The sequence below is a fragment of the Macrobrachium nipponense genome, chromosome 47, assembly GCF_015104395.2.
Source record: "Macrobrachium nipponense isolate FS-2020 chromosome 47, ASM1510439v2, whole genome shotgun sequence".
Classification (NCBI taxonomy): domain Eukaryota; kingdom Metazoa; phylum Arthropoda; class Malacostraca; order Decapoda; family Palaemonidae; genus Macrobrachium; species Macrobrachium nipponense.
The window spans coordinates 21,683,815-21,701,817 of NC_087222.1; the positions used below are offsets into that span (position 1 = coordinate 21,683,815).

The window sequence follows — 18,003 nt, forward strand, 5'->3', positions numbered from 1 at the left end:
TCGCTCAAACTTTTCGTCATTTACATTCGATTAACAATGAGTAAAAAGAAACTATTTACACGGCAGTTATTTGCATGAATGTCCACAAAAAACTATAGATGTATGTCAATACGAAGAAACTGAGTTCTGATCTATAAAAACGATGTTTAAAATGTAAAAATTGGCAACTCTTACTCTCTACCGACTAGATCGTTGGGTTCCTTCAATTTATGATTTGCCGTTGAGTGAGTTTCCGAATCTCCGAGCAGTTTTCTCTCTCTCTCTCTCTCCATTTCTTGGATTAAGAAAATGATTATATAACAGACACACACACACACACACACACACACACACACACACACACACACACACACACACATATATATATATATATATATATATATATATATATATATATATATATATCATCAGAATTCACTTCCCCAAATTCTGTCCACCCCACCATATTTTATGGCTAGTGTGAATTATTTATTCATTTATTGCAATTTTTTTTTTCAGTTTTTTTATCTATCTATCATACGTGGTCGTGTCTCAGGTACTGCTAATAAGCACCATTAACAGTTACCTAGATGTTGCGACGATAGTCTTGGTTGAACATTTGCCCATTAGAGTGGAAAGGATAAGTAAATAATGTTCATTTGTGCGTCCCTATGGGTCCCTAGCTGCAACTTCTTTCAATCAATCCTTTTTACTGTATCGCCCATTCATATTATATGTTTCTTCCATCTTGCTATCCACCGTCCTCTATAACAGCAATTCATCGAAATAAAACTATTAAATGTGCTGTTAAGTAAATTTAAGAAGACATGAAGGAATTTTAAACTCAATATTTTTAACTGAAGTTAAATCACGAGAATTTAACCAATTTCACCATTTATATGCATCTGCTTTTAGGTAAAAGAGCCTTCGTCTGTCGTAACTACGCAAGAATTGTAAGTAATTAATTATTTACAGTTGTAATTACGCTCATTGATGAGTATAGCTGCCCTTAAACATTCTGGAATTCTGGAATTGCTGCTACAAGATTTATAAAAATCATGGACTGATGAAAAATGTTTATGCCACGAAATACAAGAGAACTGATAGAGTATTTCGTACTTTCCAGCACATTTTTACTGGGAGCAAATCAGGGGCGGCATTTCAGATTTTGTTTGGGGAGGGGGGCGGGCCAAAGACGAGCCTAATAAGTTGGTTTTTGCATTTGTATTTTTAGCTATTATATGTGTTTTTTGAAGCCACATGAGAAAGCATTTCATCAAAAACTATATATGCTCACACTATTGTTTGTTTATCTCATCATCACTGGTAGCCTATAGTAGACATTTTAGGATCAAGAAACTAATATTTCTGAGAAATTTTATTTATTTCAGCAAGATGAGGCTTTGTTGGGGAGGGACGACTTGAGTCTTGGGGGGCCGGGCAGCTCCCCCCCCATCCCCACCCCCGCCCGTCCCAGCACCCCCACCCAAATGACGCCCCTGGAACAAATTAAACGTAGTGCAGTATCAGAGATTTTGTCAAGAGGGAGTGCCGTTGAAAGGAAAGTGCCTCATACTACTACTACTACCTACTACTACGAGTCTACGACATCGACCAACAACTACTAGATATAGTAGTAGGTACCTATATTGAAAATTGATGAAGGTGAAAATTAGCCTTCAAGGTTTTAATATTATTTTATTAGTTGCTTTTAAATAAGGAGTTAAACCAGGTCCTGGTCGTTTTTCGGCGCCGGAAGTCGTTTTAGTAGGAGAAGGAGGAGGCCGTTGTAGTAACATGCAAAGGGGTGTGTGTGTAAGCAACGTCAAAGACGTTATTTTTATACGCAATTTACTTAGAAATACTCTCAATTTTACCATCGTTATTTTACGTTCTACGCCCGGTGCGGAGTGTTAGAAATCAGAAAGGATTGATATTTGTGTCCGACTGTGGGGAATAGCCATTCGGTCGTTAGCTTCACTCGAAGCTTTCTATTTTTCTTAATAAGTTAAAAGTAAATAACTTAATGCTACTTAGTATAGTAACTATTAGCGTTAATGATAAGTAAAATGAATAATAAAAACAATTAAACTTATGAATTAAATTACTTAAACTAGTAATTGCCTAATAGGTCTTAAGTTCGCGCGTGCGTAATATGTACCTGTCAAAGGTAAGAAGTAAATTACCTCGGAGGTTACCACAGCCACGGCGAACAGTTACAGTAAGAGTTTCTCATTAGCAAGGCCAGCATCTACATTGTAATAGGAAATTAACCCTGAACAAAACTGAACGTTCTAACTCCAAGACAACGACAATTTTGGAACACGTCAACGTCAACGTCAACATTTGTGATAAGCTTTGCTTTAAATTATTATGTATCTTTGGCCATGTCTAAGGAAAAAGGTAATGTACGGCAATGTCACAAAGTTTTATTAGTGGATCTATTCTTTAATGTAAGTTGTTTTGGTTGTTAAATAATTGTTTGTTTATTAAATATAAGTAAGATTGAAATTAAAATAAACGAACTGGATATTGGTACGGCAGCCGTACCCCGATCGCTGTAGATATTTGTACGGCAGTGGATTTGCGCATGCGCGAACCCTTGTTTACCGCCTCAGGGATATCAATGAGAGCAAGAAAAATGGCAACGGAACAGCATGAACCGCAGAGTAATACATTAGTTTTCGCCGAAAAACAAAAGTTTTCAGGCTTTAACGAGCTGAAGAAGCCATAGACATCTATGAAGACTCAAACTTTCAAAAATTGTGGGTAGGTTTATGTTATAATCCATTCCTCGGCGGCCTAGACTATGGCAGTTGCGTTTTTTCTGTGGTTTTACCTCATGAAAAAGAATTTTAAGTAATATTTATTCGGAAGACTGTAATTAACCCCCCGGGGCTCGTACTAAACACGATGAAAAACATTTGACGTCCCAATTCCTGGTGGCTTTCGTATTCGCGGGGACGAACGATGCGGAATGCTTCAACAGAAATACCAAATTGTATATACGTAGGTCAAGAACGATCGAATCGGCCCTGAAACGAACTCCGAAGAGGAGATTATAAGAGGATTTGAAATACACAGAAATCGTGCTCTGCTGCATTCATGGTGGTAAGGAAAACCCAAAGTCGCTCCTCTAGTAAATGGCCAAATCAATCGTAAGTAATTGCAGCTGACGGAGAAAACGATAGAAGTTACCAGCTAGTGAAATGGCAAAATCAAACAAAATTTCAGCACCATTCCATCAAAATTGAGATATTTTTGTTTTAGTAGCACAAAAACGAGGGGCAAAATTCACAATAGCAAACAACAGGCAGGGGTGGGGGACATTTTGTTAACTAAAAACAGTGGGAAAGATGTTCAAAAAGCGGAATTCTGGTCTTATAATACAGAATGATTAGCAAACTGGTAAACGGATACAGATAATTGCTGTACCTACAGCAAGTCAAGAGCACAAAACGGCATCAATAACAGAATCTGCCGTACCCCCACCACACTATATTATTTGTACGGCAGGAAGTCTGAAATTGACGCATGCGCAATTCACTGCCGTACCAATATCTACCGCGATCGGGATACGGCTGCCGTACCTATATCCTGTGCCTAAAATAAATTCCAATATAATTCCAAAATTGTCGTGTATTCCATATAATATTCGGAGGTAAATATGTGTTTATCGTTCGGTGAAGTAAGTGATTTTTTAGAAACGGCTAACTGGCTAACTGTCGCTCGGTATTTCGAATGGTAACCAATATGGAACTCAAGTGCGACGTAATTAGTAACTTATATTATGTATTATAACTATTTCATAATGTACTAGGTAACCCGTAAGCATCGATAACTTAGGTGGGGTGTTATCTTTTAAATATTTGCAGGCTATTGATACTAAATCTATCGAGTATAATTAGTTAATCATGTCTGATAAAGAGGAAGAGTTTGTTAACCCTATGAATATTATATCATCCTTGAGGAGGATGCGGGGAAATAACACAAAAGGCGGAAGGTAACTATTTAACTTCAAGAAGCCTAACGGAGCTTCATGGTGATAATAAATTGACTTCTTCCTTTTGTAAGACTCAAATAACTGAAATCGAAAAAGAGATCGAGCAGGTTAAACACTTTGATGAAAAAATTAATAATGTTTTGGAGACACATGAAATAATGATCAGTAATGAACAATTTTATAATGAGGAGTTAGATAGTCAGGCAGAATATAGCATTCAGGTTAGTATAGAGCTTGACCAATATGAACAATTCATAAGTGAGTTAAGTGGGGCTTCTAGCAACTTATCTGCCGATAAAGTTTTAGAAATGATGTCTAGAATGAATATGTTTGATGGGAAACCCCCTCCTTTAGAATGTGGAAACTTTAGTGGAGAGGAGAAAGATAAATTTGCTTTCAATTCTTTCCTTAATCAATTTAATAATGTCATTGGGTCCAGAAAAAATCTGTCCGATTCTGCCAAACAAATATATTTACATGGGTACCTTAGGGGCTATGCCTTGAAGGTAGTTAAGCATTTGACTATTTCTGACCGTAACTACCACTTGGCAATTGAAATGTTAAAAGAAGAATTCCTTGACGTAGATTATATTGTTGACGAGACTTTTAAGAACATTTTGAGTGCTGCACCAAGTTTTGAATATGATCAAGAATTCTCGTCGGTGAAAGTTTACCTCAACGAAATCAAATCCTATCTGCATGAATTGAAAGCACATAATATTGATTTATTGGAAGTGGGGTCCTCTGGGCATAAATTTGTGAGTCATATAGTATTTAATAAACTCCCCATACCAGTAAAGAGAGAGTTGGTTCACAAATTAAATACTAATTATCCTAATATATCTGACATTCTTTCTAATTATAATGAAATTATCAAAACTTTATCTAAAACTGTTTCCAATAGAAAAAAGACCCTCACTAAAACCTCTAGTAAACCTAGTCCTAGCAGTTCATTTAAACCTAAAGAAAATAAGGTAGGTGTAAGTACGATTCAAAATTTTAAATTTGCAAATAAAGAAACTAAGTTAATTTGTAAATTGTGTGCAGCTGAAGGCCATACTTTGGGAAAATGTGTTAACTTTAATAATTATAATGATAGATTGGCCAGACTGAGGGAACTTTCACTATGCACTAGATGCGCTGGTTCAGGGCACGAAGACAATGAATGTTACGGGAAACAAAATAAGTTAAGGTTTGAATGTCTGTTGTGTAGAAAGAGGGAACACATAACTCCATTGTGCCCTTCTGTGAATAAAGCCGAAACTAACTACTAAAACTAACGTAAGCTTATGTTTTGCTCAAAGAAGTTTTGATGCGTCTCACATTTTACCCACTATGACTTTGTATTTAAGAAATGGCAAAAAGGCTAGGAAAGTCAGATGTTTGTTTGACACTGGCAGTCAGCGGTCGTATATTTCCGAATCTGCAGCTAAAGATCTTTGTCAGGATGTAGAGGCGTTGTATGCTTTGGAATGTGATGTAAAGCAATATATAGGGCAAGAAACTAAGGGCTTCAAGCAAATGTCCACTGGAATAAATATAAACAATTTAATATTCATACCTTTATTAGTTGACAAATCGCTCAATATAAACTTTGAAGTGCCTGGCATGAATCAAATAATAAATAAATTTAAAGAAAATAATATTGCTTTATTGGATGAGACTTTTTGTGACCACAGAAACCATGAAAGTATGAAGGTTGACATGTTGTTAGGAATAGATATCATTCAGTTTTTACCTTCGGTAACTTGGACTAAAATGTTGGGTGGAGCTTGTTTAGTCGTAAATAATAGAGTAGCTCCTGTAGGTAATGTGTTCAACTTTTTTGGATGAGGCAGAGAGTAGAGCCATTATGAACTCCATGGTTAGTAAGAAAACACTGAATGTTAAAACAAAAAGCGTGGTAAATTTAGTAATGGATCCTCTAAAATCTTATTTCAATCCATTAGAGATATATTAGAAGACAGTGAGGTAGACAATGGACTCGAACACCTTTTTAGTCTTGAATCCTTGGGAATAAAGTGTGAAAAAGAATTGGTCTCCTTTGATAAAGAACAAATTGACAGATTTAGAGAGGGGATCTCTTTTGATAATGGATTTTATCATGTAGAATTGCCCTGGTATACTGATAAAATTGACAGCGTCCCATCTAATCATTTTGTTTCACTTAAGGTATTAGACAGAACAGTAGAGTATCTTGGTAAAAAGGGTCTCATTGACAAATACCAGGAAGTTTTTGATAAACAACTCGAGGATGGTATAATCGAGGAAATTAAAGTAAGTCCTTCTGACTATCATAAGTATATATGGATTCCCCATAGACCAGTTATAAAATTAGAAGAGCAAGTTACCACAAAAATCAGGCCAGTATTTAACTGTCTTTAAAAACTTACAGGGAATTGCCTTCACTTAATGAAGCAGCTTATCCTGGGATAGATTTAATGGGCTCAATACTGAAATTGCTCTTTTACTTTAGAACTAATAATATGTAATGTTGAGTGACGTCAAAAAAGCTTTTTTTGATGATTAAATTAAAAAATGAAGTGGACAAAAATAGATTTTGTTTCTTTTGGAAACTGGGAAATAAATTAGTATCTTATCGCTACAAACAATAGTTTTTGGTTACACTTCTTCACCTTTTATATTAAATTTTGTTATGAAACATCACGCAGAAAGTTATCCTGATGATAAGTGTAAAGAAATATTAACTAATAACTTTTATGTAGACAATCTTCTTGTAACTGGTAACAACATTGATGAAATGAAAAATTTGTATAAGCAAGCTAATGATAGGATGGAACAAGGGGGCTTTATTTTAAGGTCTTGGAACTCCAATTGTGTAGAGTTGAGAGAAAAAATGTCGTCTGATAATAGACTTGTTGAACATTCTTGCGAAGAGGATAAAGTATTGGGTTATAGATTCAACGTAAATAATGATTCTTTTAGTCTTGCGCCTTGTAAAATAGACCCAGAAGCAGACACAAAAAGAAAAGTATTGTCACAAACTTCTAAAATATTTGATCCTTTGAATATAGTCCTTCCTGTAACAATAAGAGGCAAATTTTAATGAGAAAAATATGGAAATTAGATGTGGTTGGGATCAAAATTTACCTAAAGACCTTTGTGGGAAATGAAAATTATTAGTAGAGATTTTGAAATGTTATCTGAACTTAAATTTCCTAGAGAGTCCCTTAATGAACTAGACTCGTATGGTCTTCACATTTTTTGTGATAGCTCTGTGGAGGCCTATGGGTTGTGGCCTATGCGGTTAATCAAAATGATAAAAGTTCTTATTTGTTCTCCAAATCTAAATTGGCTCCACTGAATAAGAGAAATGAGCATAGTGTCCCCACTTTGGAACTAATGGGAGTAATTCTAGCTTTTAAATGTTTACCTTCTTTACTAGAAGCCTACAATAATATAAATTTTCAATTCATTAATATTTGTGTTGATGCTCAAGTGGTTTTAAATTGGCTATTGACCAGAGAAAACTAAAATAAAATCTAAATTTGTTAGAAATAGAGTACTTGAGGCAGATGGTCTTAAAGTTGAAATATCTAAGCTATTTAAACTACCTGTCTTATATCACTATGTAAATACAAAAGAAAATCCTGCTGATATGATCACCAGAGGTTTATCCTATACTAAATATTTAAGTAAATCAACTTATTGGCTAGAAGGTCCAGAATGGTTGAGTAATGATTTTGACAAGTGGCCTCTTACCCTTTATTGAGCATATCGCCTTACTATAAGCATCAAATAAGTACAGTATGCACTATGCAAATAAATAAAGTAAACGCTGGTATTCTCAATATAAATAAAATGTCAAATTATGAACAATTGTTAAGAATTACCAGTTACTTGTTCAAATTTTGTAGTAGATTAAAGGGTGGTGATCCTAAAAAGAAAGCCTTAGAGTATTGGGTGAAAATTGCACAGAAAGAATACTTTACAGTAGAATTAGATTTTTTACAAAGCAGTGCCAATATTACTAATAATATACCTCCTCTAGTGTCCAATTTAAATTTATTTTTAGATTCAAAGGGTATAATTAGGTCTAGGGGAAGAATATCTAAGTGTTTGTACTTTGACTTTGATGTTCATAACCCAGTATTACTTCCTAAAGAGCATAGGTTTACCTCATTGTTAATAAAGCATTGTCATTTGAAGGTACAGCATTTAGGAATAGGCACTACATTAAACTACCTTAGGGAACAGGGATTTTGGATTCCCAAGGGTAGGTCAGCTGTAAAGACTGAGCTGAGTAGTTGTAATATATGTAGGAAATATAATGCCTTAGCTTACAGATACCCGAAGTTTACAGATATGCCTAAACACCACATGAATTTAGTCAAGCCTTTTCAGCATGTAGGTATTGATTTCACAGGACACCTTTGGGTTAGGGATGAGTTGAGTGGTAAGACCACAAAAATGTTCATATTAGTTTTCACTTGTCTTAACGTGCGCGCTGTGCACTTTGAATTGTTACCAGACATGTCCACTAAAAATTTTGTTCTCGCTTTCCAAAGATTTAGTAATATGTACACAATACCTGTACAGTGACAACGCTAAGTCTTTTCTCAAGGGTGGAAGTATCCTTGAAAGGTCTTTGGAGTCGCAGGAATTTCAATCTGAATTAAGGAAATGTAATATCAAACACATTAAAATTCCTTTATATTCAGCATGGGTTGGTTCTGCTTGGGAGAGATTGATTAGAGTGTTAAAGAATTGTCTTTATAAAGTAATAGGAAGATCTAAATTAACTTACTTTGAATTATTAACTACACCCTTTCTAATATTCAATTAGCGATAAATTCCAGGCCTTTAACATATAGATCAAGCTCAGAAAATTTAGAGTTTATAACTCCAAATTCCTTTATCAAATTGCATGGTAATTCATCCCTCATTTTGAGAAAAGATGATGGTGATGTTTGGTTGGACGATTCTAGTCAACCTTCTTTAGAGAGAACTGTAGAAATACAAGAAGAAATTATTGAAAATTTTAAGAAATTATGGTATGAAAATTATCTCTTAAGCCTGAGAGAACATAGCAGAAATTTGTACCAAAGTAAATGGGAAAATAGAATTAAAGTTGGTGACATTGTCCTAATTAAAGCTATTAATAAGCCCAGACCATTTTGGATGATGGGTAAGGTATTAGAATTAATATTAGGATTTGACAATAATATTAGGTCAGTGAAACTAAAGCAAGCTAATGGGGCTATAGAATATCATTCTATTTGTAATCTTTATCCTATGGAACTGTCAGTGACACATGCTATAAGAGAAAGGCAAACCAGAGATAATTCAATGGAAATTGAGGTAGAAACAGGCAGTATAAATAAACCTGAATCTATTCACGTTGAACAAGGCGAAAGGTCTGTAAGACCCAAGAGAAAGGCTACCGAAAGATTTGAAAGAATGCTAAGGGAAAATTTAGATAATTTGTAATACTGCTTTTCAGTATATCATTTACTGTAATTACTAATAATCAAGTTTTTATTTTGACTAAAATGCTACACACTCGAAACTTTTTCAGTATGAGGATATATTTTATTAAAGCTTTATTCTTTAAACTTTAAACAAGGATTAAGGGCATTGCAATTAATTACTTTCTAGGTTAATAAACTAAATAAACCTAAAATATGTAAACAAAAAGTAAAATTAGGAGATAGCCTATAGTAAACTAAGCTAAGTTAAAATTGGTGTAAAAATTTAAATAAAATGCTACACTTAAAATAAAGTGAAGACTTAAGTTAAAATGCTACGTTAAAATGCTACTTTTAGTAACGTGAGGATGATACTAAAGTAACTTGGCCATACTTTTATTTAGCGTTGTTGGAAATAATTGTTTAACGCAGTAGCCAGATTTAAGGTGGCCTTAATAAATAATGTTTGGTTAATGAAGATATTCATTGCAATTCTATAATCGCAATCCATTGTGGGGAGTGTGTTAGAAATCAGAAAGGATTGATATTTGTGTCCGACTGTGGGGAATAGCCATTCGTCGTTAGCTTCACTCGAAGTCTTTCTATTTTTTCTTAAGTTAAAAGTAAATAACTTAATGCTACTTAGTATAGTAACTATTAGCGTTAATGATAAGTAAAATGAATAATAAAATTAAACTTATGAATTAAATTACTTAAACTAGTAATTGCCTAATAGGTCTTAAGTTCGCGCGTGCGTAATAGGTACTACCTGTCAAAGGTAAGAAGTAAATTACCTCGGAGGTTACCACAGCCACGGCGAACAGTTACAGTAAGAGTTTCTCATTAGCAAGGCCGGCATCTACATTGTAATAGGAAATTAACCCTGAACAAAACTGAACGTTCTAACTCCAAGACAACGACAATTTTGGAATACGTCAACGTCAACATTTGTGATAAGTGCTTTACATTATTATGTATCTTTGGCCATGCTAAGGAAAAAGGTAATGTACGGCAATGTCACAAAGTTTATTAGTGGATCTATTCTTTAATGTAAGTTGTTTTGGTTGTTAAATTGTTTTGTTTATTAAATATAAGTAAGATTGAAATTAAAATAAATTCCAATAGGAGGTGGTGCTGGGATTAGGTTAGACGCGTTTCCTACTACTACCTACAAGGCTACTAGCTACTACTACTCCCAGCGCTGGCAGCCGAATCCAGCGATTCTGATCAGGTAGTAGGAGGGGGGGGGAGGGAGGCCCAGGCCCTAGATCCAACTGTAGTTAAAGTCGTAAGGTCTAATCGTCAAGACGTAACAATGAAAGAATATACCTATGGTGGTACATCAGTGATGAATTTGGTTTTATGAGCCATGGGCTTAAGGTATGACAATTGTAGGGTGGATAAGGTGTTTAACCCCCTCCCCTCCCCTTCCCTCGCAGTGAAGTAAGGTGGCTTATTCCTGAAGTTACTAGCCAGGAATAGATTTTGGTCAGAGTGGAAAAGCATTGCATATGGTAGGCTATTTCCATGGCTTACTTCAGCCAGCTCACAAGTAATCTAGGATATATCTTTCAAGAAGCCTACTACATCCTAACCTAACCTTAGCTTAGGGTGCCATGGAAAAATAACCTTGGTAAAGACCATATTATTGAAAAGCGCAGCAGTTGATAATGGTGTTTGAACAGAAAACAATAGTAGGGTAAAACATCAAGCAGGCCACGCAGGCCAGCTACCATCAGTGCAAGCCACCCTCCGAAAAAGTACATTATAACGCGTCCTGACACCCGAGATGGGCATCAGTCGCGACTTGTTGTTGGTGAGAAACGGAGCTAAAGACCTCTACTCTCCTTTCGAAGTAAGTATTTTCCCCAAAGTTAGAAATTAAGGCCAAATTTTAAGATTTAAACAGATTTAAACAGAGGGTACTGAAAATGGCGCCCACGGCAGTGGAAATCTCACCAAAACGCTTTAGAAATTTTTACTTACAACTAAAAATGTTTCGAAGATTGACGCCATCTCGATGTTTACGGAGTAGCTTGTGTCAATAACTAACCATTTCCTGTGATAAATCCGCACACCACTTGTACCCACAGACGCTGGAGCACTTTTATCACAACAATCGAAACACGATTTCTCATCAACAACAAGCCAGGCGTAAACAGCTGTTGGTGTAGAAGATGACGAGAAGCGTTCTCTTGGCTAATTTTTAAATAAGTAGTAAAACATCAATATTTTACATATTTATGATGATTATTTGAAAATATTCGTTATTGAAAAAGTAACTCGCCTCTGACTCAAATTTAAGTAATTATTTTTCTGAATTATAACGTTCTTTCAAGTTCTGTATTATGACGTCACGACATCTTGACTTTCGTACCTATTGTAAATAATTGCTATACTCAACTGTCATTGCAGAACAGTTTACCAGTTATTCGTGCAGATTGTTATCAGCTATACATGTAATTGTTATAATCGTAATGCGCATATATATCTTTATTATTTACTTTTTGGATATATGAAGATGTTTTACTGCTGGATTATCGCCGTAGTGTGACGCAATCGTTTTCGGTCCATGGCCTCTGTCTGTTTTCGCACCATAAGAAATTATGGGGCCGAATTTGCAATGACCAGAAATCGTTAAAAGAGGAAAGTTAGCATTGAGGGGCATATGTTTTGACTGAGAAAAATACAAATTTATTCAATAGCTAGCTTGTAAAAATACTTGGTTATAAAAACTTGATTGACAACTAAGCAGCATGTCTACTATGGGTTTCAGAGACAGTGCAAGCACGTTTTTGGGCAATACCTATTTCTGTAACGAACACTCGTAAACAGAACGGAGATTTTTTGGGCTAATAGTGCATTACACCCAGTGCCGTAATTTATAAGGGTATCGGGAATCACTAATCGTAAAGAATAACGACACTTGTCCTTGTACCAAGAGACAAAAAATCCATTATGCAGAAATGGATACGAACACGCGTATAAAGCTCCACCTACCCTCTCCCCCCCCAACAATAACCCCCCCCCCCCCCCTCCCCCACCCCCCCCACCCCCCCCCCCCCCCCCCCCCCCCCCCCCCCCCCCCCCCCCCCTCCACCGCCATCCCATTTCTTCTTCGTTCCTCCGCCTTCCTTTCTCTCTCTCTCTGTTGCATTCGGTATGTGTTGACCCTCCAAACTGGGTATAAGACTACACACAAAACGTTGAAATTGGTGAAATTAGGCTATGTATTGGAAGTATATATACATAAATATTAAAGCAATTTTATCATTATTGCATTACTATGACAACTAGAATTCATGGAAACAGTTTATAATAATGGAACGGCGTATGTGTGAAGCCTCCAACTAATGTGGCAACGATGATTTTGCCATTCTTAGCATGCAACATTAAAGCATGCAAACATTAAAGGTTACATTTATTTCTGGCATACGATTATTTAAGAAATTCAAAATACTAATAAAGACTGAAATCAATGAAAAGTGCTAGCAAAAACAAAAAAGCAAAAAAAAAAAAAAACGTAGTCGTTCCTCTATGCACTTTTCCGTATTCGTTCCTCTATGGTTTTCGGCAGCCAGATGTACGAAAACGTTAGAAACATTTGATTTTATCTACGTTAGAAATATCTGTAATTTTTCGGGGTAATTTGGTTGCTAAAAAGGGATAATATACATGAATTAAATCAAATTTTTTAAATAACAATGTAAATTTAAACTAAATAACGAGTAAGTAAACAAGTTTAGGGAATAAAACTTTGCAGTTTCGTCGTCTGTCGTCGTCTGTCGTCGTCTGCTGTTTGTAATTGTGTTTATGGCGCGCGCGCTTAGAAACCAGGAACAGCAACGGGTTTAAAGTGCAATGTGGAGTGAACTGAGACCAAAATGTGTATAATAACAATCAAATAAGCACTGTGGAGTTTCAGTTGTGATGGCAGTAAGGATAAAAACCGCCGATTACAAGGTAAGAATGAATTAGTTCCAACCATAACCCCGGGAATAACAAGTTTCATACTTTCACTAATATAGGCAACAAAATGTTGTTTTATTGTGCTGATTACAACTGCAATCTTGAGTAAGATCAATAAACGTTACATACATACGCTAACATTGTTCAAATGAGTGCTGGGAAGGCTGGGAAAGATGGTGTCCGTCACTGATGAGAACCGTCCATGAAAAACGTAGCCGCCATATTGGATTTCAAAACTGCCTTGAAAACATATTTTACGAAGAGCTCACATGCTTATTTTCTTAGTTCGTTATGGGGCTTTCATATATCACCAATATCGTTTGACTAAACTTCAGTCTTTTAAATGGTATGCTTAGAGTTGCAATTGTATTCATGTTTCACCAATTAAATATCGAGTGAATAAGACCCGTCCACCGTGATGAGGGTTGGCCTGAACTGATGTTTCCCCTATACCTTTTTACTTGAACAGAGTTTATATAAAGTTGAGTTGTATAACATATAACTCCCCTTTTGTTTTAGCACTGCTCATGTAAGAACTTATATAACCCCCACCCCCTTTCCCTCTCCCTCCCTTGTCCTCTCGGTGCCCTAGAAAAATAAACAAAAAACTCTTCCTTATCTTATCTGTAACTGTAGAATTGTAGCAGTGCTCCTTCATCGTCCAAAACAATGTTGCTCTCTCTTCGACTCTATTTCCCAACGTGGGCTCTCTTTCAGCAACAGTTTTCACACCCCTCATAAAATTGAATCCACCTGACCACTTAGAAACATGAGTACTATTTAGGCCTCATTTGCTAACCAAATGTCTATGAACAAGGGCTCTGTATGATTTGACTGGCTGGTATGAAGAGAAGTGTTTCATGTAAATGTAATAGTTCCATCATTCAAAAACTTTATTAGTTTATTATTTGATATATTGTTTTGTTTCATCGCAGCCATCAGTCTATTTAAGCCTCGTTTTGTGACCAAATGTCTGTGAACGAAGGCTCTGTATGATCTGAGGGGCTTATATGAACATGTTTGTTTCATTTAAAACACTAATATTTCTATTTTTCCAGCTTCCAGATAGAACTGGAACATGGCGACTTCAAATGGACTGTCAGAAAGAAGGTGTCTTCTCAAGTTACCAACCTTCAAAGCCAGCCAGCTGGTCATCTTGAGGTGAGCACATTGCACGTTTTATTGCATGGACTCTATAGGGTGATGGTGCCGTCACCTCACCTCATCTGGTGTACAGTAGGCATTACTAAGAGCTCTTTGCAGCATTCATTCGTCCCCTAGCTGCAACCCCCTTCATTCATTTTATTGTACTACCTCCATTCATATTCTCTTTCTTCCATCATACTTTCCACCCTCTCTTAGCAATTGTTTCATAGACTTTATGAACAGTTTCTTATTCATTCCTAACCTTAATCACTGATGTCGTAACTTTATGTATGAGAATTGCCATGGGGATGTGCTGGTCTATATGTAGGGTTAATGATCAGTGTCCATTTTTAATATGGAATTTTCCATGCATATTCAAATATAGTACTGATCAATTTGCACTTTGTTTTGATAGATTTATGTGCATTGTAGTGTTTCAATGAAAGGTAGTTAGGTTAGGGGCCTCTAAGGTAACGCTTAAATGTCGAGTCTGTGGCCTCTGTGGTGGGCTCATCTTCTGAATAATAATAAAAGTAATGGAAAGAAAACTCTTAATAGCATGAGTCAATAAAATGGAAAAGTAAATCCACTGTAGTATGTCAGTTGATTTTGTTATTTAAAATAAAAAGCAGAAAGCTTCCGATGACCTGCACGGTCCTCCAGGTCATCGAAAGCTTTCTGCTTTATATATCTTAAATAACAAAATCAACAGACATACTACTGTGGATTTACTTTCCCAATTAGTAGTAATAATAATATTAATAAATGTGTTGGATTACCTGAGCCTATCATGGACAAATATGCACATTTACATCAAGTATAGAAAGTTGTAATCAGTATATTACTTTGACCTAAGTTGTTTTTCATTATTTTGGGCCAGGACCCACAAGCAGCAGAGGAAGGAGGTGACCTGCCATCAAAGGATACAGTTGGAAAAGATGCATCAAGGCAGCTGACCCCTTAACTGAGCAATAACAATGAGGATGCAGAAGGAAATGGAACGACTGGGCAGATCTTCAAATTGAATTTTACCCGCTAAAAAGCAGCACGTTAGAACTATCGTCGTGGATCGTTTAATTCCTGCTATGATAGGTTAGTGTGACGGGGATTTCTTTCTGTATGTGACTCTCAATGGGTTTTGTGTTATAAAAACATTTTGTTTATAATTTATGTAAATGTGTTTTGTTTTATGCATTACATGGAAAGGAGGCTTCAAAGATATCTAAAAAGTCAAGGATGAGGTTTGAGTCATTATTTCGTAATTTAAGAGGAATCACTTACTTTGAGAGGAGTGTAGAGGTCTCGATGTGCTGCCTGGATGGGCCACAACTCTTGACCAATGCTCGTGGCAGCAAATTCAAGTACCTGTTTTTGGGAAGGTGGCTGCATTCCGGGATCAGTGGCCACTATTTAGCTGCCAGTCACCAACCAGGACAGGTTACTGCCTTTTTGAAGGAGTTTTGGGGAGGTCACCCCCTTCCCGGGTCAGTTCATGTCTCCTTAATTTAGGTGAGGTAGGTAGGTAAGCTCTGGTTAGGTCAGGACCTGGCATTATAGGTAAGGTTAGGTTTATTTATATATGAGGAACCTGCCCCAGTCAGTGACTGGCTGGTATCAGGCTACGCAACTTGGTGTATTGTAAAGTTTTGGCGAAGGAAGCGCAAATTGGTTGAGAATGTTCTTTAATGAAATCAAAGGGTATTGTTTTACTTTTAACTAATATTTTCATGTCCTCTCGAGTCTGCTTCACTTGACGTTATTGTTATGCATCTCGTAACCATGATAATTACCACCTATGTAGGCCTTTGTCAAGTATGTGTTATAATTGCTATTAGAATATTTTATATTTTGTTCATGAAACTTACCTGTCAGATATATATATAGCTGTATTTTCTGAAGTCCGACAGAATTTCAAAAACTTCCGGCACACGCAGTGGTCGGCCAGGTGGTTAGTACCCATTCCCGCCGCTGGGAGGCGGGTATCAGGAACCATTCCCATTTTCTATTCATATTTTTTTCTGTCGCCGTACTGTAAACACCTGTTTTCAGTACCTCCTTCTTAGGATTTTGGAAACTTCATTGCCGCTAAGTATCCTAATTGTCTTTTGATTTATTTACTTGGATTTGTGGCTAGGCATACGCTATCATAAATTGATTTGAATTTGATTCATTTTTGCATAAGGTATCTGAATCTAGTTAGGCTAGTTTCAGAGGGTGTTGTCTGCAAAGATAGGGTGTGGCTACCGAAAGCTTCGGTAGATCCGCACTTGGTATGCACGAGGGGTACGGGTCTTTCTTCTTTGTTGAGATTTGTCATGTAAGGAGTGTGAGACTTCTTCTAATTCCGTAAGGAAGACGTATGATTCATATGTACGCAATTAATCAGTAAAAAAAAGTCAGGGTAGTGAACCTGCTAACCTTCCTGTAGACTTTATTTTGCCTAACCCTGTAGTATGGCCTACGGGCTATGAGCTTATGCCTGCGAGAGGTAATGCCCTTTACGTTATAGATTCCATCTGTATCTTGGAATCTAAAGTGCTCGCTCTCCAATCATTGTTGTGAAGTGTAGTGCCCCTTCTGTAGTTGCTACTCCTAACCCTGTAGTGTTGCCTTCGGGCCCTCAAACAGTTTCTGTAGAGGGTAATGCCCTTTCTCTGATACTGTATCGATTCATAACTTCAAATCGAAAGTGCTTGCTTTAGAGAGCAAAAGTGAAGTGGCTAAGTGCAGTGACAGTGCCCCTTGTGTAGTGGAGGGTGCGTCAGATCGGCCTCATTTCGTCTCTAGGCTGGGACCTCTGCTGGACTCCCAGGAACACAGGGAGAGAGCATGTCGAAAGCCGAAGGAGGGTTACGAGGAACCCCCACCGATCTGACGTGCCTTCGGCAGACCTGAAGATACTCCCAGGCTGCCAAAGTGCGTGCACATGCACGAATCCTGAAGGATTGCTTCTCGTCCTCCGAAGCGTCCTCCCCGTGCAGGGGTTGGAGCTTTCGGAAGGACTCGCGCCCTCTAAATAGAAGCTTTATAGAAGAGGACGCTTCACTTCCTCTCTCTCTCTCTCGTCATGCATTGCAGTGAGAAGTAAGAAGGCGAACGTCGCCTGAACATGTGTATGTCTTTCCACCGAGAAAAAGGGAAAAAGAAGTCATAGTAGCAGGACGCTTGTGAGTGCGGACATCCGAGCTTTGTTACTGGGAGAATAAGAAGGCGTTCCCTCGCCCCACGTATTCTCACACGATCAACCCTTCTCCTGAGACTGCTTCGTGCAGTCGGATTTCTCTCCGAGATGTCTCTCGCTCTTCCCTGAAGGCAGTTTCTCTCGCTTGTTTTGACGCCTGTCAGGAGCGTGACGCTTTTCCGCACGCTTCTTTTGACGCTCGGCTTGAACGGGACGCCAGCCACGTGCGGGTGCACGCCAAGCGCACGCGGGTGCACCCAAGCGTGCGCCAAGTGGACGCCGAGCGCGCGCCAGTG

General features: G+C 37.2%; 1 long non-coding RNA gene across 6 annotated transcripts in view; it reads left to right on the forward strand.

Annotated features, from left to right (window-relative positions):
* Positions 1-1,505: 1,505 nt before the first annotated feature.
* Positions 1,506-18,003, forward strand: part of LOC135204760 (uncharacterized) — a 270,567-nt gene continuing 254,069 nt past the window's right edge. For 3 of the 6 annotated variants that reach the window (XR_010312334.1, XR_010312335.1, XR_010312339.1), the window contains exons 1-3: positions 1,589-1,644; positions 14,439-14,541; positions 15,407-15,618. This is a non-coding gene — a long non-coding RNA (uncharacterized LOC135204760). Of the gene's footprint in view, positions 1,645-10,633; positions 10,792-14,438; positions 14,542-15,406; positions 15,619-18,003 lie in introns of those variants that run through there. The other 3 variants (XR_010312336.1, XR_010312337.1, XR_010312338.1) reach the window with 3 other exon arrangements.